This window comes from Amblyomma americanum, chromosome 1 (assembly GCF_052857255.1).
Source record: "Amblyomma americanum isolate KBUSLIRL-KWMA chromosome 1, ASM5285725v1, whole genome shotgun sequence".
NCBI lineage: Eukaryota > Metazoa > Arthropoda > Arachnida > Ixodida > Ixodidae > Amblyomma > Amblyomma americanum.
The window spans coordinates 201,378,234-201,402,117 of NC_135497.1; the positions used below are offsets into that span (position 1 = coordinate 201,378,234).

The 23,884-nt window shown below is 46.8% G+C and overlaps 1 pseudogene; it reads left to right on the forward strand.

Annotated features, from left to right (window-relative positions):
* Positions 1-9,646: 9,646 nt before the first annotated feature.
* Positions 9,647-11,057, forward strand: LOC144094610 (uncharacterized; annotated as a pseudogene).
* Positions 11,058-23,884: the final 12,827 nt, after the last annotated feature.

The following is a 23,884-nucleotide window of genomic DNA, read 5'->3' on the forward strand; positions in this document are numbered from 1 at the left end:
TCGTTATTATTACAGAGGAGTCAGCGTCACTGCTCTCAAAGAGCTCCTCGCTCAATGGTATTTTCCACTTGTTGATCACATTGCTTTCGCGCTGAGAGATACGCGGCGGCGGGCTGCCGCGTATCGCTCCATGTATCTCCGGCCGGGTTTCGCGCCGCCACGACGTTTACTGCCGCACGAACATCGTCGAAAAAAACGTCGCATGTATCCCGGGGTTAAGGCCCGTGTCACATGCTGCGACCGAACCGAAAATATCTGGTGTAGTCGGTGAGGCCGCAGTGCAATTTTCGATCACTGCTTTCACATGCAACACCGACACACTGCGACTATACCGATCACTGCGACTATACCGACGGCCGTCCCCAGTCGCAGACCGACAGAATTCGCAGCGTCGCAGGAGAAAACCGCATGCACAGGAAGCAGACCTAATGCAGCACCTGTTACGTCAATAGCGGTGTGCTATCATTGGTTCGCCGTGCCAACTGTCTTTCTGACGTCAAGCGGCTATCCTGACCGCGGCCGGAAGCTGCGCACTCCGGGGAACTCTCGCGCTCGTTGGCTGCCGGTAGATGGGCCGAGTGGGTGGGGCCGACGGATAAGCGCCGACATTAAGGTGTGCAAAAGTGAGGAGAGGAGATAGAACAGCGAGAAAACTCGCAAAATTCTGCTTCTCGGGGTCGAACCCAACCAAGAATCTTGTGGCTTACTTGACCTTGAGGGTGCAGAAATAAGATAAATATTGCCGCGACTGTGTTTCCAACCGCCGGCGGCGCGAACTGGTCAGATTCGCTGGCCACTGCACAACAGCATTATACCATTGCCGCATCCTATCACGCCTGCTGTTAAAATGCAACATGCTCTCTCGCTGTGCATTGCACATCTTCGTGTTCATCAACTTAGATCTGCGGCGCGAGCAAATCAGATCTACTTAACCTCGATCAGAGCTTAACCTAAGTATAATATCGTCGCCACAGGTGCCGGCGAACCAGCAGAGCAAAGCCATGAGCCAACCAGGCCGAGCATAATCATTCGCGCGTCTTCTCGCTTTAACTTCGTTGAAAAGCTTCCATTTTTTCTGTTTGTTGCCTTTACTTTTTTTCATGCGAGGGGCGTCCAAGATTTGTGGCTCCGCAAAAGACCCTTGCCAGGTTTCACGAAGGAGTGCTGCTCGAAGAGCACCAGAGGCACTTTTCCGTCGTATGAAAGCATATCTGCGCTCTGCCAGTGGTCGGGATAATTCGAGGAGAGAATTATCCAGGCGTCTACTGACTGCCTGTGCTCGCTTGAGCGCAATGCGAGCCTGTAAGCTTCCATTCGTACTGACGACCTCGCATTGCTCCGTCTCCTGCGCCCGGTTCTCCGGTGGGAAGGACAGGGTGCTGTTCCAGGCGCACAACAGGGCAGAAGGCCGGCTCGGTTCACTAAGCCACTGTGATAGATTCTCTTCGGGGCCAACGGGCTAATGATGCAACTAATCCTTAGACGGAATCGCTGGACCGCTAGAGCTCTAGTTCGTTCTCCGGCGCCCAGTGGCCCAGTCTCGCAAAAGGAACGAGCAGTCGTCGTGATTAGCCGGACCAGTCAGCCAAGATATACTTGATGTAGGAGAGGGAAGAAGGGAACGGTATCTGACATCTTCTTTCAGCGTTCATTGCAACCCCCTTCCTTTTCTTTGCTTTTATTTTTTTGTCCCTGAAAGCACACCCTCCGACCACAATTGTGCTGAATGTCTGCGCACTCAAAGACCTGCTCCCTAGGACTCGCGTGACCCTGCCTTGGGAATCGCGCTGTCCAGGCTTAACGATGCGGAGGCGTAATATTGAACAAAACACAAGGTGTCACAAACGTTTTCCTTTAGTAAGTCTGCTATCTCCTTCACTAAAAGGACTGCGGTGCTAATATGAACCGTGACGATACTTGTTCCGTCTTAACGAGAAATTTATCCCCTCTATTATAACTTTAACGTCCGTCCGTAGTAATGCGCACTTCATTACTAAGTGCCATAGTAGGACTGCGGTCGTCGATTCACGCAAAATAGAGATGGAAAAATTGGCTAAATGTTACCTGAAGTTTAGTGCGTAGAGCTACTTACCGCTAACCACTCAAAATTCCAGACAAAACTGTCGATGATGCAAATAAACAGTAGTCTTTTTTTATGTCTTACGCAACGGACCCTAAAATTTAAAAGACAGCGAATGTTAGCCGACAAATAAAGTGCGGATCCTCAGGGTAATCTTTCTACTTTTATTGTGTTTGTTTACTGCTTTACAGCGAAAATTCTAACCAGAAAATTTAGCAGGAGTCGTTTCATTGAACCATCATTAGAAAAAGGTGGCCGCCAGTTAAAAACTTCCAGTTGAAATAAGGACCAGTATACGAGTACACATCTCGGCAGTTTTAAACCACGCATTGTTTTTTGTTGGCGGCTGAGACAGAGTGGCACCAAGCATCATTTGATGCGTTGCGTACAGAGATAGTCTAACTAAACGAAGTTTGTCATTGTATGGAGGGTCCTGGTGACATGTTTTCAAAGTAGAAGGCCACGCTACTTCGCACAGGTTGCGCTGTGGTGCTGTGTACATGCATGCAGACACCGCTCTAAAGCGCTGCCATGCACGTCGTACGCATTTGTTGACGGTTCTTAGGAAGCCTAAAACATTGTCTACTGGTTTGTTAAACAGAGAAAGGTGACAAAAATAAATATACACACAAATGTTAACAATCATGGTAGCAGTACCATTCATAAAGCAGTCTTAATGAGCTGGCGTGTGTTTCGAAGGATTCCGCGATATTGTTAGAACGCGCGCATGGAAACACGTTAATACTACTCTAAGTTCACAATTGTGTCATTCTCACATATAAAATCGGGGTACGCTCGATATGCGGACATGAAAATGCTCGAGGTCTCGTTGGTGGTAAGTATCAGCTTCACTCTGAGCGCTGGCTTGTCGAGTCACTTTCAATGACTGTCTCACAGGGACCGAGAGGAAGTGAAAACCATTCAGCCCAGCAGCCGTAACTCATATGCTTTATTCCGAATACGGGCCACGAAGACCGCGCTACTTGGACCGAAGTTACACAATGGCACCAAGACGGCATGTAATACAGGGACAGACGGCAAGCGTTGTCCGCTCGCGCGGCTGTGCACTGCATAATCACCAGTAGCGGTATGTAGGAGCGTGTCATTTTTCTTTTCCGTTCGCAATTCGTCCTCGGGTGCTCCTGTTACTAATAGCCGCACACCTTAACTTAGGAGCAATCGGGTCTTGCTACACACGCAGACGCAACTGGCAGCAAATGAAAGCACGCAGTTACGATTTCGGTGTCGGAAAAGCTTGTTCATGCGGCTGTGTAGTGCACTTACGCTCGCAGATTTTCCAAGATCGAAACCTTTCTTCCTATATTGGGTATCTTGCACTGGCGAACGTGTTTGTTGCGTTCGCCCGCTCGGAAAAGGTGCATGCCGAAAGGGTGCGACAGGGGCAGTACCTTCTTGTGCAGTTCTGTTCCCTGATGATCGCAGACGATCGCATCCCGGAACTCTCTCTCGAAATTCTTGTAATCCACAACACAGCACGTATTTCCTCTGCCTTTCTACATGTTTGTAGAATGAACACATTCGGCAGCCACCTGCAATATTTCCAGTGCTGCGTGGGGATATATATATATTGTAGGGGTGTGTTTATTCGGTGAACCCAGATGATTCCAGCCGCTCAGGGGAGACTCGCAGCGAAGCGTCAGGCGTGGCGAAAGAGGGATAATATTACTTAGATTAATGAATCGTTTAAAGAAAATTACTTATATAAAGCAGCAGAAAAAACAACCATGCCGCCGGTGGGATCCGAACCCACGACCTCCGAATATCGCGTCCGGTGCTCTTACCAACTGAGCTACGGCGACGGCGGTCCAATCTGCTGCTCTCGTGGGTATTTATGTTTATTTGGTGTACGCGAACCTCAGAGTGTTCACCAGCGATTCATTAATCTAAGTAATATTATCCTACTGATAAGCATAACACATAAAAAAATCTAAGTAATATTATCCCACTGATAAGCATAACACATAAAAAAAAATTAACGTTCCCCTATGCACCTTGGTTTCGGTGACTGTTGGCTCCCTTCATGTATGTATATATATATATATATATATATATATATATATATATATATATATATATATATACATGAAGGGAGCCAACAGTCACCGAAACCAAGGTGCATAGGTGACTGTTGGCTCCCTTCAAGTATATATATATATATATATATATATATATATATATATATATATATATATATATATATATATATATATATATATATATATATATATATATATATATATATATATATATAGCTCCTCTCCTACGGCGCACGAACACAGCTGCTGCTACTAAGTTCACTGCACGCGAAGCGCGCGGCTCCGCTATGAAGTCATGCGCATGCGCACAGCCGGTGAGGTGAGCAGCACGGCACCGAGCGGCGGCGTCTGGCGGTTGATAGGCAACGGCTCAAGGTCAAGTGCGACCACGGCGGCAAGTGCGATCACGCGAAGAGTGAGGTAGTGTTGCTCTCGCAACAAAACTCTCTGTGAGTTCCGAGCCGGCTCGATTCTCGAGCCGAGCAGGATTCCGAGCAGGATTCGAACACACGGCAGCGTGGAGCCAGCAGCGTGTTTGGATGATGCCACAGACCACTCGGCCCTTGCCACGAGGCTGCGAGCGGTGCGTCTAACCAGCATTACATGCACCGCGCCAATGTGCTCGACGACCGCGGTAGTGAGACCGGTGGGCGGAGGAGATGATTCGAGAGCAAGCATGGGTTCGCACTTGGAGCACCGACGTCGGCGTCACACTCTAATCGCCTAAACAACTGGCCGAGCCCAATTCATAAAGTACGACTGGCACCATCTACATCCAGTCCCATAATATGCAAAGAGTATCATTCAAGATTACTCATGCTTTCAAGCAACAGCATTATAGTAAGTTGTTCTGTTCATGCTGGAAGAGATCAAACATTTCGACTGTGTTCTTTAAAGGAGCGGTTCCCACTTTGCCCAGAGGCGACTGACTAAGCCTTGCAATTTTGAGTTTGGCGACGAAAGCCGTTTGCAGTGATTCGCCCTCCTAAGCTCCGACGGTGCCACCTTGCTTTCAGGTGGCCAGATTTGAGAAGAAAATACTCCAGCGTGGTGACTGCGCCTACAAATTCTGGAGATTGGCTCAGAAGAGTGCAGTACGCTGCTATATCACAAATGCGCCCCAACCGGCAGGGAGAGGTTTCACATCTACTTAAGAAAGCTGTTGACACAAGCGGTTCAACACCATCAATGAAACTGGCCGGCTGCCTATCCAGGCGCGTCGAAGCAAAACTGTGCAGCTGGAGAGCGCACGCAGCCACACCCACAGGCGCAGGTAACTTAACGAGGCACGTGTTACCGGGGTCTTCTCTGTCCCACCCGAGCCGCTGCTCGCCGCACCTGCGCGGGTGGGACAGAGGGACGCGCGACAGGTACACCGCCGAGCGACGGGCACTGGTGGTGCGCGCGGCCCTGTGCGTTCCTAAAGAGTCTGCAGCTTTAGTTCGGCGCGTATGGAGGGCCACAATTTGTTGCGCCGCAGCGCCCCAAAAAATCAAAAATCGTGTTTTCGAAATCCTGAAAGCCAAAAAGGCTCTGCTATAACGACCAGGCTTCAATCTTCAATTTTTACCAGGCGTCCTACCGCTATACTCCAAGAATTCAATATTACAATTTATTTAACCGGCTTTCGATTTAAACGACACGCCAATTTTTTGACAACCGTTCCACATGAAAAACCATATTTTAAAGTATTACTGAAATTTATACTTTAACTACCCGCATTGCGCGCTCCTGTGTATGTTATTTTTAAGCAGTAGAAATTGCGATTTCATTCGATAATTTCGTAAGTTTGCTTCAATGCGCTTTTTTGTCTCTTAGCTTAGGTGGCATGTCAATCTTGCGACCTCAATGTCAGCCATTGTGTAACAGTACTGAGTTTCTTTTTCATAACCATTCTCCAAACCATAATGTGGCTCTAAATATCTGCTGTGATATCGACCGTATGTTCGGCCTAATTTGCACACTCCAAAGCCTGAAACATGCCGCTGGACCCGGGCTTCCTCGCGCAAATTGGCGGCTTGAAAATATGCTCCATTTCGCTGAAGGTCGTGGTTGTACATATTTCGTTATTTTTTAAAAGAAATAACACTGCGAGTATGATGAAACAAGATATTTTGTGACTTCAGGCTGGTCACATCGAAATGATGTGCGATGTTCCAGGCAGATGTGGAGATAATTGCCGCTCCGGTTCAGCATTTATTACCGTTAGTTCCGGGAGTTTTCCTGTCGGTGTAAGCGGTTCCGAATTACTGTGCTGAACTGCGAAATTACGACTGTTTGTCCATTCAGGAATTAGCTAGTGAAGCTCAGTCAGCTAAATTTCTTTCTTATGCATGGTGGCGACAACCTGGCGGTGGTACTATTTCAAGACGCTCTAGCACTAGTTACTGATACCACCAGCACCAGCGATCGCCTCTTTCTATTTTTAGAACCGACTCACTGGTAGGCTTGGCTATTGTGCAGTTTACAATAACTATCTCTACTAATTAAACTATTCTATCCAAATAGCAAATAACATTGCCCCCCCCCCCCCCCCCCCGTTTTTCATTTTTGTGCACACTTGGCATTCGCCTGGTTTTAGTCTCCGCTTTGCAATTTCCAAGCTTTCTACGTAGTTTACTGCATCAGGAAGCTTTTCGGTTCTTACGCTGCCTAATGCAGCTTAAATTTTTCTCTTGAATTCTGTCTCGTCTTTGAGACTGCAGACTTTCAGGCTCTGTGATTAGTTTCTTTTAAAGCGCTTGCCATTTTCCGCCCTATTGACCCTCATACCTACTTCGAGTGCAGAGTGTGTTATTATTATGCGTTGCATAATGCAATCACTCAGTTCAGCCCTTGGGCGCGGCCGGGCAGCCACCAAACCACGTGACGTGACGTCACGACAGCCGGAGGAAAAGCTGGGCCGCAGCCACCACCTGACTGCCGCTCCTCCCGCTAGGGGCGCTGCGCTGGCGCGTGACGTCACGGAGGAAAAGCTGGGCCCCAACCAACACCACCTAGATTTTTAAGGCCTCTCCACGATTTCTCCTCCGACGCGTGACGTCACCGCACTACGACGCGGGAGCAGCCACCGCTGACCGCTGCGGCAGCACCTCCTGGCGGCCGCTGCCGCCGTTCTCCTCCCGCGCTGTTTCAAATTGTTGAAGTGCGGAGTACTCCGAGGCGTATTTGCGTATAGCAAATTGAAGATAATCAATTTCACCGTTTTAAAAGACATGAAGGATATCTGGTTCAATGTAACAATCTTCGTTCGCATTTCTGGAAACTGTTCAATCGTTTAAAAGCTTACTTTGTGCAGTTTTTCTAGTAAATTGTTGAGGCCCGCCGCGGTGGCTCAGTGGTTAGGGCGCTCGACTACTGATCCGGAGTTCCCGGGTTCGAACCCAATCGCGGCGGCTGCGTTTTTATGGAGGAAAAACGCTAAGGCGCCCGTGTGCTGTGCGATGTCAGTGCACGTTAAAGATCCCCAGGTGGTCGAAATTATTCCGGAGCCCTCCACTACGGCACCTCTTCTTCCTTTCTTCTTTCACTCCCTCCTTTATCCCTTCCCTTACGGCGCGGTTCAGGTGTCCAACGATATATGAGACAGATACTGCGCCATTTCCTTTCACCAAAAAACAATTATTATTATTATTATTATTATTATTATTATTATTATTATTATTATTATTATTATTATTATTATTATTATTATAAATTGTTGAAAGCAATCATTTGAAAGGAGACATCGCGATTGCTGTAAACATCACTACCGTCGTGTTTGAACATGTGCTGCACGTGTTGTGTGTTACATGCTGTTCCTCCGCCGTTCTTTCTTTCTGTGTCATTTGCTGAAGCTTCCTTGCGGGCTGTGAATACTCGAAGTGCAATCCTGGGAAACGTCTGTGAAAGTGCTGTGCGCGTGTGACAGTTCCTGAGCCATTTGTTAAAATGCCAGGACACTGTTGTGTTCCCGGCTGCCGCGGGAATTACGATGGAGAAAAGACTGTGCGCGTCTTCACTTTCCCAGCTGATGCTGACAGAAGGAGGCAATGGTTGAAAGCCATTCCACGTGCTGATTTCGAACCCGGAAAGCGCTCAGTGGTAAGTCGAAAAAGCGTGATATTTATTCCGCGACGTAGCTGTGTGTACATAATGCGCTACAACATGACCTAGTGGGCGAGCTGGAAATATTCTAAATTTGAAATATTTCACTGCGCTAATTGCTATTGCACCCATGGAATTAATCATCTTAAATATGCTAACATTATCTGCGCTGGGCTTTGCAGGTCTGCGAGCGGCACTTTAAAGAATCAGACATTCGGACTTCTTCTAAGTATGTGGACTCAAAAACGGGCAAAGCCGTCGAGGCAAAATTGAAGATCACTCGTCTCAGCTCCAACACCATTCCCAGTGTATTCCCGAACTGTCCCGCGTACCTTTCTGTGCCCGCCACAACGTCCCGAGAAGCACCGACTCAAAAGAGAATGCGTCTTGAAGCAGCTTCTTTACGAGATGCCATCGCCATGTCACTCTAGACACACGAGGAGGAAGAAGCAAAGAACAAGATTGACACTTTCTAAGTTCTACTGGAGTGCCTTCCTCAAATCAAGATTTCTGATTTTTGGAATGTTATTTCTCGACCTGCCTGCGTCCTTTTTCTCAATCTTGCTGTTGATGACGTCCCTCCTGTTTTGTCGTCAGTCACGGTCTTAGAGAACCTCACGGTGAAAGTTCATTACCGAAATGTGCAGCTGACTACAATTGATGGCATAGATACCATCCCTCACACAGTACATGATATCCGTTGCTTGATAGGTCTGCTGGATGCTGTAGAGTCGTTTCACGGAAAAATTGTTGTCTAAGAATGAAGAAAAAATTGATGGTTTGCTTAAGTTGGTACTTTCCCTGCTTGAATATGCCTTAAATTGTGAACTGGCACATGTCGAACAACCCAATGCAGTTAGTTTTTTGAAAGAGCAAGTTTCTCTTCTTCGTGTCAAGCATAGCAGGTCATCCCGGTATTCTGCAGAGTTGCTGGTATTCTCAAGCATTTTATTTACAGTTTCTCCGCATGCTTATAGGTTCCTTCACAGTTCCGGAAACCTTAGATTACCCCCATCAATCTACAATACGTCGTATATGTAACTCCCACAGCGTAAGCCCGGCAGCTGAACAGCAAGACACTTCTTTCCTATCGTATGCAAAGAAGCTTGCAGCAATGACGGAGCATGAAAAAATTGTTGTACTCATGATGGACGAAATTCACCTGCAACCGTATTTAGATTATAAGAGAGGAGTAATTGTTGGTGCGGCTACAAATAGCCCTAATGCAGCAAAAACAGCCCATGTTTTTATGATGCAAAGCTTGTTTTCGCGTCAGAAGAATGTTGTGCACATACTGCCAGTAGAGCGCATCAACGCACAGCAGCTTCACACTATTCTGCATAGCATCATTACTCAGCTAGAGCGTGTTGGGTTGCGTATAATCGCAGTCATAGCTGACAATAACTCAATCAACCGGAAAACAATGTCACTTTTTGGGGCCCCCTGCAAACTTCAGAGTGTGTATTCACACCCTGCAGACTCTAAACGTCCTCTCTTTTTTCTGATTGATCCTGTGCACTTAATAAAATGCGTCAGGAATAACTGGATCAATCAGCGAAATGTTGGAACCTGCATGTTCTTTCCTAGCCCCACAGGACCTAATATAAAGCCACCTATACTTACAGCTTCATTTAAAACACTTCGAGAACTTCACTCGAAAGAACAGGGTCAGCTGATTAAATCAGCACCAACACTTTCGTCTAAATCTCTGAACCCATCGAATATTGAGCGACAGAATGTCAAGCTTGCGCTAAGGATTTTCAGCCCGTCTACGGCAGCAGCTCGGCGAGCATGTGGGCCCAGACTTGAGCTAGATCATGTGTCTGGTACTGCACAGTTCCTTGAAACAATAACGAAGTGGTGGGACATTGTAAATGTAAAGACATGCAACAAGGGTACTCGACTTCGTGATCAGCTGCAGTCACCGATTACATCAGCGTCAAGTCCACAGATCCAGTTTCTGTTAAGTATAGTGGAGTAGCTAGATCTGTGGCAGACTCTCAAATTCGACACAGGCATACTTACAAGAGAGACTCACAGTGCGCTCCGACTCACGACAGACACCTTGGTAAAGGTGACTAGGTATTGCCTAGATGAAATGAACTTCGAGTATGTACTTTTAGGAGTTTCAGACTGATTGCTTGGAAGAGAGGTTTGGCAAATACCGCCAACTCTCCAGTGCATAATACCACATTTCCATAAGACAAGTCTATGAGTCGGAGCGAAAGCTTCGTCTGCAGAACATTCTGGAGCTCCCAGAGTTTGAGGCTGCAACAGATGCGGTGGCAGTAAACAATGCAGTACTTGAAGTGTTTGACATTGAGGTAACGGACGACGATTATGCGAAGGCGCCAAATGTCCCAGCAACCACTTACGTTGCTGGCTATTGTGCCCACGCTGCGTTCAAAAAGCTGTCATGCATGACTTGCAAAGAAAATTTAATGCTAGAAGATGAAATTGAAGTAGAAGGTGGGGAGTTAGTCAAGGCCATGACTCGTGGTAGTCTCAAGTTTCCACAGCCTGCCATAGTAAATGCTGTTCTTACTGCTGAGATAGTTCTTGACAAACTGAGAAGCGAACAACATGCGACACAGTCTCATGCACTACCAAATCAAAAGGAGGCTCTCTTGGCACTCACACATGATGTGTTAAACGACGGCATTGACTTTGATGTGTGTGAGAATGGGCACACTCCACAGTTGGTAATGCACTATGTCCTAAGTGCAGCAGTAAACACGCTTCTAAATAACCTTTGTAAAAGAAAAAATGATCAACTTACAGTTGAAAAGGCTGCAAAAGAAAAAGAGAGAAAATTGAAGACATTTAAGAATTGACTACTCTGTGTGCTTGTGACTGTTTTTGTTAGTTTTTTTTTAGTTTCGAAACCAGTTTTTGCGTTGTATTATTATATATTCTGCATATTTTCTTTTGTTTGCTTTCTGTTTACAGCTTTTTTGTTGTTGGATTCACTTACTGCATTTTATGATTCAGTGCTGTAACAGTTTCCTTACCTCCTACTCCTACTGATCGTGTTTCTCATCTGAAAATAAAATACGACTTGTGAAAGTCCTCTGCGTTGTTCATTTTCAATAAAAAAAATATTACGAACGTATCTTCACACATGCGCGCTTTGATATAAAGTCAGTAAAGGTCTGCTAAAATGTAACTGCTTATACTTTCAAAGAAACAAGAACAAAAAAAAAAACATTCGGTTAGGATGTGGGCAAGCAAAACACGATTAAAAAAAAAAGTAGTTATCTTTTCGAGAGGCATAATCAGCACTTTTAAATGCGCGAAATGCGTGCGAGCGCGGAAGCCGAACCTACTGGGCCGTCGCAGTGCGGTGACGTCACGCAAACGTGGAGAGGCCTTAAAAAGTCTAGGTGGTGTTGCCCCAACTCGCGCGGTCGCGCGCGGCCGCAGCCACCACCTGACTCCCGCTCCTCCCGCTAGGGGCGCTGCGCCTGCGCGTGACGTCACGGAGGAAAAGCTGGGCCCCAACTGGCGCGGTCGCGCGCGGCCGCAGCCACCACCTGACTCCCGCTAGGGGCGCTGCGCTATGATTAACGTCACGGCATATGTATAAAAGAGCTGCGCTCCTTCGCCGGGATACCCCTGTCACACGGGCATTTCGAGGGCCCTCGAACCGATAGTCTATCGACTCAAAGGCGATCGAGCGCTGCTACAAGGGCAGTTTCAATGGCGATCGAGTCAATAGCCTATCGAGTCAACGGAGCAGCACGGAACTCCATCGAGAAATGCAACGCATTCTTGGCTTAACCAAGCTAAGCCTGGCCATCTTTTTTTGTCAGCTTCCGATTCATTAAGCGTACTTTCGCTGCCGATGCTTTATTTGGCTAACGGGAAATAATATTTTGCGAAACAACAAGCTCAGGCATTTGATATTTTCTCTTGTTGCTAAAACGTTAATATGATTCTGCTTGACAACTTCGCGCCGCTCTGTTTCCAAATCAACGCTTATCTAGACCTCACGATCATTTGGTTAAAAATCTTCCTCTTGATGTAACACATCTATACCGTCCACAATAACGATGCGTATTGCAGATGTGCTAACCCGTACATGTCGTGCAGTCTGAAGTTTATCAAATTTTTAGCTTGTCCGTTGTAGGTTTCGAAGGCAAGCTTCCTTTTCTTTCGTTTACAGTAGACGGTACTCAGATTTTAGGTCACTAAATATAAAACTAAACACAGCACTGGTGGCCTCGTCTCAATACGGCACGACTTTAGGCGAGTCTTATGTGCACTTGCTCTGGTGGGCTCCAGTTCACACGGCGAGCGCCGCGAGCTGAAGACAATGCGCCGTCCTGTCTGCATTACAGGAAGCTCAAAAAAAAATAAGGCTGTCTACAAAGAAGTTTTTCATTAAGTTTTGATGAGGCGTTCGACTTGTCTTTTAATTAAATTTATCTTCTGTGCTTACGAGCTAGAAACATATTCACCGTATCTTTATTGTGAATTTGGTGAGTTGTACGGAAATAATTCTCCCTTCTAACACCACGTTAGTCATGTGCTGAAAAGACCAGCTAGTTTCCATCTTTTCCTTTCTTGTGCGGTCGCTGCACAAGTGTGAGGCATGGGATGAAGGCGCCGCGTTTACGCACGGGAGCTGCAAAAAAAAAGGAACCAAATTGTATCGCAGCCAGGGCGCGCAACCTACAATATTTTGGAGGGGCGCTGAGTCGAACATGCGCACAAATGCAGTCTGCAGGTTTGATTTCCGGAGCGCACGTCGAAAATGAAGGGAACTTCAGTTTTGCCACTGCTGCCATGATCCACAAAGCTTTCAGGCTGTTGCTCGGTAGTTCGAGACACTTTTTTGGTGGTGGTTGAAACCAAGAAACGGTCTTCAAGTTCCAGTTGTTCGGGGCTGCTGCTCAACACAGCCTCGTTGTTTACGTGTTTGAACTCCAACGGCTGTCAACGATTTGTAACCGAAGCACCAGTCGACTGTCCATGCTAAGTAAGCAACTTCGATGATTTTACGCTAGCTGCTCTAGTTTGCTTCCCCAAAATTAATTACAGGTTCTGTATGAAAACGTACTTTTGATGCGCTCCCCCAAAACATTCCTGCGGGTTTTATACATTTGTGCCTTACGGTGTTTACATGTCGGCGGTGTCATGTGACTACTAGGTCGTTGCTTGATCGCTACCCCTGCTTAGTATTCCGAGAGCGCTCCTCCAGAGCCTAATTTACCTTTCATACTACTGTGACCAGTTTATGAGGGCCGCGCCTATATTTTTTTCCTTAAAGCCACTTTGTTCCTCTGGTGTCCTCTTCAGCTTGATTCACCTTTCGGCATTTGTTTCACTCATGCACCACCTCGCAGACCCGTGACTAATCAATGCGCGTGATAATGACGGAGCACTTGAAAGTTCTGTTGAAACAACGCCAACTGCAAACACTAAGGCCGAGTCCTGGCCTCAGGATATGAGTTTGTTCGAAAAAATACAAGAGGTTTGCGAGACTCGAGAGTAGTCAGACAAAAACGTGGCGGCCTTATAATGCCACAAAGCTTCAGTTGGCACCCTTGTATAGCAAGCCTGTTTCGCCTGCGTCCCGTTAAAGCGATGCGCCAGAGCGCGCACCGCGGAGGAGCCGGATGGAAGAGGCCCGACATCGAACGAAGACAGTGCCCGCAAAGGAAACAGGAGAAACGAACGGAAGGGCGGCCGCAAACAGGACCGAAAGACGCAACCGCACAAAGCTTTGTCTGGCTAAAAGGCGGCGCCTTCCTTCAACGACCGTAATTAAATTGCGCTTCAGTGATGAGGCAAATAAACAAAGAAAAAGCCAGTCGCGGCCTGCATTTCATTAACCTTTAATACAGTGTTGACTTCCCGCTCTGGGGAATTCTTCGCGCGCGGCGAAACCCGCCGAGAATTGAGTATTTCGGGGCTTCGCTGCAATTTTGTTCAGAACAAGCTCAGTTGATTGGGAAGCGAGCGGGTGACGGTAACCGCGTAAACTATGCGGGCCTATTGGCAGCTTCATCTTGGTGCGGTCGGCTTGGCGAACGAAGCGGCCGTCGGTGCAGCGCAGCGCCGAGGCAAGCGTTGCCCAGCTTCCTCCTGGCGAGTCCCAATTTGTGGGACTTTTCGCCGCCCCGATGACCGTGCCTGCGCACCACTGAAGAGCCTCTCACTCTTAATTATTTAAAGAGCTAACGAACATAGTATAAAAGAAGACTAACTGAATGGTTTTGAGCATGGCTGCACACGCGACAAGTGAACATAGTGATCGTTCCTGCAATTAGTCTGAATGCTTCGGAATAGCCTTGAAACCGCTCGTATAGGAAACAAAAGAAAATAAGATATGAGAGTTCTGCAACAGAGGTTGTGGCTCATGCAATAGACTGATAAAGCACCAATAGGATAAAGATGCTGATAAAGGGCTACAACACGTGCTGAATTCACTGCCATGCAGAACAAAGCGAAAATACAGCGAGCAAGCGCTCTGGAAGGAAGGAATGGCTCTTTTCAGTCGCTGTATTGCAACGGTTAAAGACAGGCTGCACCAGTTAGCACTGCTTAAGTGGAAAGCCTCTTATTATAGAAATGACGCCATTGTAGCGCATTCCTGCGGCGAGCCAGAAGATGTCGAGCACCTGCTCTTGCACTGCCACAAACTTGCCACAAACCGGCGAGAACTGCTCTTTACTGAGAGGTGCAATTCACGCTTTACTTGACTGAGGCGGCAAAAATTTTGACTGAACCAGCTGCAACCAGTAAGCTTTTATTGTAGCAGTAGTAGTAGCAGCAGCGCTTGTATAATAAAGTCTGAACTAAAGGAAAAGATGGGTGCCGGCCACAGTAACGGCTGTCTACTGTGTGATTGGATTGGATTGGAGGAAACTTTATTTGTGCCTGCAGTTGGGCGCTCGCGCGCTCCGACGAGGGCCTACGTCGTCTGCGAGGTTGCCGTTACTCGGCACGGGTCTCCGCTCGCCGATGCCGGCTCGCTGGGTCCCTGCTTTTCGAGCGCCCCGAGGACCTGCTGGATGGCCCATAGCTGTTGGTCTTGGTCGTTGCTCTTCCCGGCTGCCTCCAGCCGCGGCGGGATTGTTCTTGACCTTGCTTCCTTTGGATTTTTGATGCTGTCCCTGTTTGAAACACTTTCTGAGGAGAGCGCATAAACCCGCTCAATCAATACATTATCACGTCATGAAGACATGAGCCAAATAATACACTTCTACACTCAACAGAGAACCCATAGCCAATCGCGTGCGAAAGTTGGCGAGTCTTTTCTGGCGTCTTTTTCATGCCTACGACCTCCTTAGTCGCATGCTGCTGCATAATTCTATTCAGAGGTGGCTATTGGTTAAATTCTTTCAGCGTCGAGCTGCTCCCATGGCCGCGGCCAGTCAGCACATCGCCGCGGCAGGTCAGGAAGCTCCGCCCCCAGGGGAATTCCCGCAGTGAAGCCGGCGGAGGAGCGCCGGCCTTTGAGGGTGCAAGAAGTGACGAGAGGAGAGGGAAAGGCGCAAAGACGCCGAGATTCAAATTTTGACTATAGATAACTCAGCTTCTCCGGAACGCATGAAAAATATTCTTGCTGAAGGATATTCGCGACACGGCGTCCATCAACATACCAGGAGCACCGCAGCTTTACTGAGATCCCCTTTCAGAGCCCCTTCAAGCATCTGAGCTGCAGACGACACAAGGGGAAGGGGCGAGGAAGAAGATAGAACATACAGATAGGAGGAACAGTGGAGAAGGATGGGGGAGAGATGTATACATCTGTATACCGGGCACAGCTCGAAAAGGAAAAAGAAAAAATGAAATATAGGTAACACCATTCACGCACTCGTGTCCGGCACAGCTCCGCAGACACGCACAAACGATCAGTGTTGCTATATATATATATATATATATATATATATATATATATATATATATATATATATATATATATATATATATATATATATACATATATATATATATATATATATATATATATATATATATATATATATATATATATATATATATATATATATATATATATATATATATATATATATATATATATATATATATATATATATATATATATATATATACACACACACATGGTTAAACTTTGCTACCCTTCGTATCGGAGGGACCGGTGCTCAGTATTTACAAGCCGCGGAAGGCTGTCCCCGGCCATATTTCCACAAATTGGAACGTAGTTTCGAGCATGCTGCCTAGTATTCGGCAACAACGGAACCATGCGTCGCCCGCGGTGTGAATGGAGCAAGGAAGAAGCTGAGATAATTTGCCTTCGAAGCAGCCCAGTAGAAAGATAGGACACAACCGTATACAATGTACGACAGAATATTTTGTAGTTTTTTCTTAACTGTCGATTTTTTGTTGTTTTCCGATATTTTTCTTTAGTACTTTAGTTTCTTTTTGTAGTACTTTTCTGAGGTGTGTAGATCTTTTCTGGAGCAACTGCACAAAATTCGGTTGTTACTACAAGTTTTTGTCAAAAACATTACGGAGAATCTGCTGGGACAACAGAAAAATTTGTGGTGTTTTTTGACTGGGTGTTGACGGACTATCATAGACGGACTACCTCAGATATAGGCAAATGATTGCAATCAGATACTTGTAACCGCGGTCGTTAGTAATAGCCATAGCAGTTTTTAGAATTTCGAAAACGCGATTACCCTCGCCGCTGTGGCTCGACAAAATCTAGCTGCATCGTGTGAAAGTACATGCGCTTTCGAAAGCATGCAGGCAAAGCAACTCCTCCAGTGCAGGTAAGAAGTCGAAAAGGCCGAATCTGTCGAGCCACAGCGCCAAGGGTAATCGCGTTTTCAAAATTAAAAAAAAATGATGTGGCTATTGCTAACGACCAGCTAAAAATCTCTAATTGCAACTAGGCGCCTAAATCTGCTAGTTAAAAAGTTAATTATTGGAAATAAGTTAACCAGCTTACTGCATAAGACTATTCGCCGTTTTTTCGGTGTCCGCCAACACTGTCAATAATATGCCGCAAAACATATTTTTAACCCAAAAGGCCTAATTTTGAAATTTTTTGAAAGTGTTTACTGAAACATCCGGTATAGTTTACAGGTAAGGAGGGCCCCAAGAAGTAACCTAGCGACGGGGTGATAAAAATCTCACCAATTCCCAACTCCCTATCTCCTTCTATCCTTCACGGTGCACTCGTGCGTGGAGACATGATAGCCTCCTCACAAGATGCGGCGAGATCGACAATTTTTTGTGCGAGTTTTCACGCTTTTAAACTTGAGAAATTTAAAAAGTTAGGCTCAAGTACAATTCGCGAAATGTGTTTCCGTAATATTTGATTATTTGAGGACCAAATAAACTGAGCATTAAAAGCCGGGAAAAATTCCTGCCTTCAATATAAATTCCCGCCAGCATTTCTCCAGCAAAGAGAGCAGGTTGCGCTTGCGCTCGGGATCCGCCAGCTGTGGGGTCCTTCATGCGATGCACAGCCCGCGGACTGGAAACGTGAGCCGTGCCGCCCATTGAATGTGGCACCTTCGGCGCAGAGGTCATACATTCCCATCCACCACCCATTAGGTTTCCGCTCCGAAGGAAGGGCTTAATTCACAAAGAGTGGGACGGAATAACATTGATATTTTTCCGCGCCCTTTCAGTAATTTCAGGGAAGCGAATTTTCTGTCACTTGGGGACAGGACATCTCCGTGTAGTTTCATCCTAACCTCTCATTCCCAAGCAGGGCTGAGCGTTAAACCGAGAATTTTAGGACGGACTTTAACGTGTCACCTTCGCTGATAGCAGAAATATCTTTTTGTTACCTGAAACTTGTTCGCTTGAATTTCTGACTCGTCTTTACATGTAAAAGAATGAATCTGTCTTGCACGTCGTGCCATCGTGTCATTCACTTCATTCTACGGATTCCCGCGCTGCCGTGTCTTCGAGAGAACAGCTTCGTTTCTGTTACTTTTCTTTTTAGTGCGCGCACTGCCACGCCTTCTGGAACTCGTTGAAATGCCGCAGTGAAACAGCATAGCGAATTCGTGCATGCACCCGGTTCGCTGCCACCTCCTGATTCGCATTTTCGAAAAGAACGTCAAACGACGAACAAGCGACATTGTGATGTCGCTTCCGATACTTTTATCCAATTTATTTGCACGCACTAGCTGGCCTAAGACAGAGAAGGAGCTGTGTCGCGGTGATTTCTTTAAACCATGAGCCTAAAAGCCGACATTTCACCGAAAGCAGAGTCGAGGTCAATGATGGCCATCTTAAAACTCATTGAAAAAAAACAAAACAATCCGAGATAGATTCACGTTGCGTATCGTACGCATTACTTCTGAAAGCAGTTAGAAGCCGTATACTGACATAATGGGAAGCTACCCTTCCATTATCGTACGCACCAGTGTCAAAAACACGCGCACCAGCAGTTGGCATTAATGTCGTGCCCTTAAGATAACCAATCACGCTGGATAAATTGCCCCAAAATACCAAGCCGCTAGCGAGTCACTGGTGTGCGCAAGATCAACCAAAGGATTTGCAGGCCACATACCTCAAGCTGTGATATTTTAGAATGCATGAAATAATTCTGACAGCATTTGTAGGCAATAAAAAGTGAACGTGGCTTTTTGGACTTAGGTGCAGATGTTGGTTGTAGCACTAGGTTTTCTATGGAGCTCGCTACTAGGCGGCTATATGATTCTTGGCACAAATTTAAGACCTGAGCAGCAACCTCTTTTTCTCTATTTTTTTTTAACTTTTGGTTGCATTTCCTTTCGGCTATCTGAAGTAAGAGCACGTATGCACGTGAGAAGTTAGCATTCCTCCTCCCACATCTCCAGTTTAGCCCTATGTAGGCACTTACATCCCAAGTAGCACACAATGGGGGGGGGGGGGGGGGGGAGGGGTGTCCTCTTGGGCCTCACATAGGAAAGTGGGGCTGTGGCAAGCCTTAGAGTACCTACGTTGGTCCCCTGTGGGGAATATGTTGGACCAAATTGTCCTTACCCCTGCTGATTCCATATGGACTCCACATCGGTGTTGCTATGCTTAACTCATGCCCCGTTCCTACATCTAGCCCAAATCGGTCCCTTATCGGGTTCTTGAGGGCACATGGAACATCAATGTGGGCTCTATGCTGGACGTACTTCTGCTAGCTAAAATGGGGCTGGCCACACGAAACCGCTGTAGGTCCCCATAGCCCGGGTCGGGGCTGGAAAACTGGCGTGCCCAAATGCTGCCCACATCGGTCCATTGTAGGATACTTGACGACAGATGTAACATAAATTTGGGCTTTATGCTCGAAAAACTTGTGCTAGCCCAAATGGGGATGCCCACACGAAACCGCTGCAGGTATTACATAGGCCGTGGCGGAGGTCCTACATAGCCCACTTTGTGCTGCTGGAGATACCGGTGCACCTGAAAAAGATATTTACTTCAATTTCTTGCTTAGCCTTTGAATTTTACGCCTCTATTCAATCTTAAACAGTGAAAATCGCTGATACCTTTACCGGATGGAGGCGCAGGTACGGTTCAAAACGGGGGAGGTTACCTTTGCTCGCAGGGGTACGTATGCATGCGCACCTGGGCTTGTGGCAACACAATGAATCTATATGCACGTAAGGAGTGAATAAACATCCAAGGCCTCAATGGTGACGAAATAAAAGTTGGAGAGAAAGATCTGAGATGCTATTGTGATGAGTGGAGACGAGCTCCACAACGCCCGTGTACTAAAACTCCGTTGCACTTTTAAAATCCGCAGAAGGTCAAAATTTTTCCAGAACGCCGACTAAGCGCGCCTCGTAGCTCACAGTGTTTCAATGGCGCGAAAAAATTCTTTCTTAATCGTTAATCAATCAAAGCCTTTCGGCATCGCGATAGATCCGAAACATTGTGGCCGGGTTTCGACTCAGAGCGGAAAAAAAAAATTAGGCGCCCGAAAAATCCTCGCATTTTTTTTTTGTGGTACGAACGCGAGAAGCCCTACTGTCGTACGCGACGGAGAAAGCGACAAAAATTCGCGCAAGTGGCTACAAATGTTTACAGCCGGAAACACTTCTTTTATTCGCGGGGTGCCGTCTAAGCATCTAAGCACCGACACGCGCACCTACCTCATATACAGCACGGCGTGATGCTGGCAACTTATTCGCCATCATCACCGGCGTTTACTACTTCTACTGAGACTTTACTACTGACAGTTGTAAATGTTTGCAGGGCATGACGCTCTTTCTTTGTTTCCTTGTCCTATCATCGTGTCTACACCAGTTACCGCTGCGTTGTCGGTACAATGGCGCAAACTCTCTGTAGGTAGCGCAAATGCGCCCACCCGTTAGCTTGCGTGCTGTGCCTTCAAGCCGGTAGGCACGGAGTATGAAGTTTCTTAACGCCCACAAGTACGGCCGGGGGAAATTCTCATAGCGGCTGCCAAATGTGCCTTAAAATTACAGGACGTGCAAAAAGAAAGCAGTGCTCTAGTCTGTGTCTTCGTTTACGTCCTCATATCCACTGCGTTCTTTCGCATTTATGTATTCTCTGTCTATTTAGTAAAAAAATTTGCAGCGCCAATTCTTTAGCGTGCGGCAGATTTTTTTTGAATAGCACGGTAACTTAAATTCTAGCTCCCATCAATCCTGTACAACACTTTCAAAGATGCCGAAAAATAAGTGACTGCAATAATACCTTAGCCCAGTCTACTGGACCGACAGAATCTTCATTCGATTTTCTCAATGTGTTTTTTGTCTCATGCATGACTTTTTCACACTGGGGTGCAATTCACAAGATTTCCAGCCTTCCACCTGGACGATTTCTGTTTTTTTTTTTGGCATGAATTCAATTTTTATAATTGTGAGTTTTCTATTATGACCCTCTACATCTATTCCTGTCTGGGGCAAAAACGCTGCGATACTACCACATTCGCGTCTAATTTTTTTTCGTGTGTGTGTGTGCAAAAACTTTGCAGCGTAGCCACTCATAGGCAGTTTTTTCGTTCAAGTTACGGTCACATTGCTTGCATTTTTCTTTTCAATGGTGTCTTCAATTGGGGCTGAAATTTTAACCTGTTTGCACGCTTGTTCATTTTTAACAGGTACGCTGAGTAAAGCGTATTACAAATGAAGCCATTTTTCGACCGATGCCAGGCGTACCAACCTACTCTTCAGACATTTGTATTCGAAGAGAGCAGCACTGCATTTTATGTTCGGTTTAGTATTGAATTTCCTCTAATAAGACCCGTCAGTTAAACTCAGCCTTTGGCATTTCTGGTAATGCGAACGTGCTTACGTCCATTTTATGTTAAAGTAAGAAGTTCGTCTAGGTGGTACGTATTCATGGTTAAGGAGCGCAAAAAGACGAAGACACGAAGAAGACGACACAGCACAGAGCACTTGTGTCGTGTTGTCGGCTTTTCTGCGTGTTCGTGTTTTAAGCGCTCGTTAACCATTAGTTCATTATATAATGGCCAATCTATGTTCCACTCAATTTTAATGCAGGAGTGCACTCTTCCCATATATTCATAAAACAACGCTGTCTATAAAACATTTTCCATATGCGGTAACGGCGTGGAAAAATTCTTTTTAATTAGCATAAGTATTGCAAAATCTTTTTAGACGCTTTGCCGAATCATACACACAAACATTTATTATACATCTATTTAATATTGTGAGCGCTGTGCGCGAACCTTCACATATTTCATCTGTATATCCCCATCATCATCAACGCTTGACGGGGCTCCGGGGATCGCGCGCTGAGTGCCCGGCTGTTCCAGAATAAAGACGCCTGTGCAAGCAGTGGCTCACAAGTGGCGGAGGTGTTATTTGTATCCCCTACCTCTTGCTTTGGACCCGTCTTTCGCTCTCCTTGGAGCTCCGATCAGGCCATCGTTTGCGTCTGCAGTCCTCAGGTATGGAGGTAGGCAACGGAACACGCTCACCCCCGTCGGCTTCGCCGGTTGCTGCGTCTACCCCAGCCTGGACCGTCACCAGCCGCCAGCGCGACCATCAGGTCTCCGCGGGACTTCGTGGCGACGACGTCGACGACTGGCTCGACAACTACGCCAGGGTCAGTACGTTCAACCGGTGGGATGACACCCACAAGCTGCTGAATGTCGTCTTCTACTTGACTGACGTTGCAAAGACATGGTTCCTTAATCACGAAGATAACATCTCCGACTGGCCTACATTCGCACTGCAGCTGCGGAAAATTTTAAGGACGACGACAGGCCGCTCTGTGCTAGCCAAGAAGAGGCTCGCCGCGAGCCTGCAGCAGCCTGGATAGTCCTACACATCTTGCATCGAGGACGTTCTTGCTCTTTGCCGCCGCGTTAGTGCTGACAGGCCTGAGTCGGAGCGCGTCTTCCACATTCTTAAGGGCATCGGGACCGTTGCTTTCAACGCCCTGATAGACCAGAACTCCCTCCACCGTATCTGCCAATACCTCCACATGCCAGCGCCTGGACGAGCTGCAGTCATGCCGCGTTCAGCCAGACCACAGTGATGGCAGCGTTCTCGTCGATGGGAAGTTTCGTTCCGTAATCCATGCCCTGATACGCGAGGAACTCTACGGGCAGACCACCACTCTCGCTCAACTCATTTACGTTCGCACCCAATCCTATTCTTGTTCCATTTGATAGCGAAGATACAAAATTTTTGCAGGATTCGGTTGTGAAAAAAATAGTGCTCGCAGATAGCTCCAGCCCCAAAAATCATATAATTTTTGCCTAAGTTCATTTTTCTCGCAATCCAGAGCCACGGGCTAATTTCTGTTGACAGGGGTAACTGTCTACAGACTCAGCCATTGATCGCGCCAGAAGAAGGGCGCCTGCGTGCCTCGCCAGCGATCGTAATGGTGCTGCTGTCCCGGTGATGCTAACCACAGTGCGGTAATCCTCTTCCTTCCTGAGAGCGGAATGTCCGCTCCCCACAACACCCATATAGCAAGACGTGGAATCCGATGCTCTTTCGTCATCACATTCTAACGCAGTCTACTGCACTTATGGAGCTCAGCCTCATCACAGCACATGCGATCAGGGCCTCCACCGAGACAAGAGCATACGCATTTACATAATGGGCTGAAGGAATTTAGCGTTTTGGTTATTTGCGGACAACGACATCAAAAAGCCTCAGACACCAACGTGTGCGCCTCGAGTACTTGACCCTGTAATTCATGTGAAGAAGAGCCGTTCGCAGCCCATGAGGCACTGAAGCAAGGGCTCTGCTGTAGCTTGAACAACAAATTAGCAACGGTTTCTCTTTAGGTCAGACTCGATAAATTTTTAGGCTATTTTTTATTCCTAATGTATAATTAGCAGAAAAAAGAAGGAAAGAGGATCAGGTAATTGAGCACCAAACGGGAGCAGGCACCGAGGATTAGGTTCTCAAAGGTTTCGTGGCTATACGTAACGAGGGTCTGGGATTGAGTTGTTTTCTGGTCGGTCATTCCAGTTAGCTAGCACGTGGGCGCTTGCCGAACGCGGGCCAACCTTACTTACGAGATACAGACAGCTCTCTGAATCTTATTCCAGCTTTTGGAGGATTTTGTTTCATGTTATTACGGGGGTTAGCTCAGCAGCAGACGCTGCAGGCCGCAGTCTGAAGGCACACAATAATGAGGTCACCCCAGCACTACTTGTAGCATCATCGGCGTCATCAACACCATAGCGAGAGAACAACGTCCTCTTCGCCTGGCGACT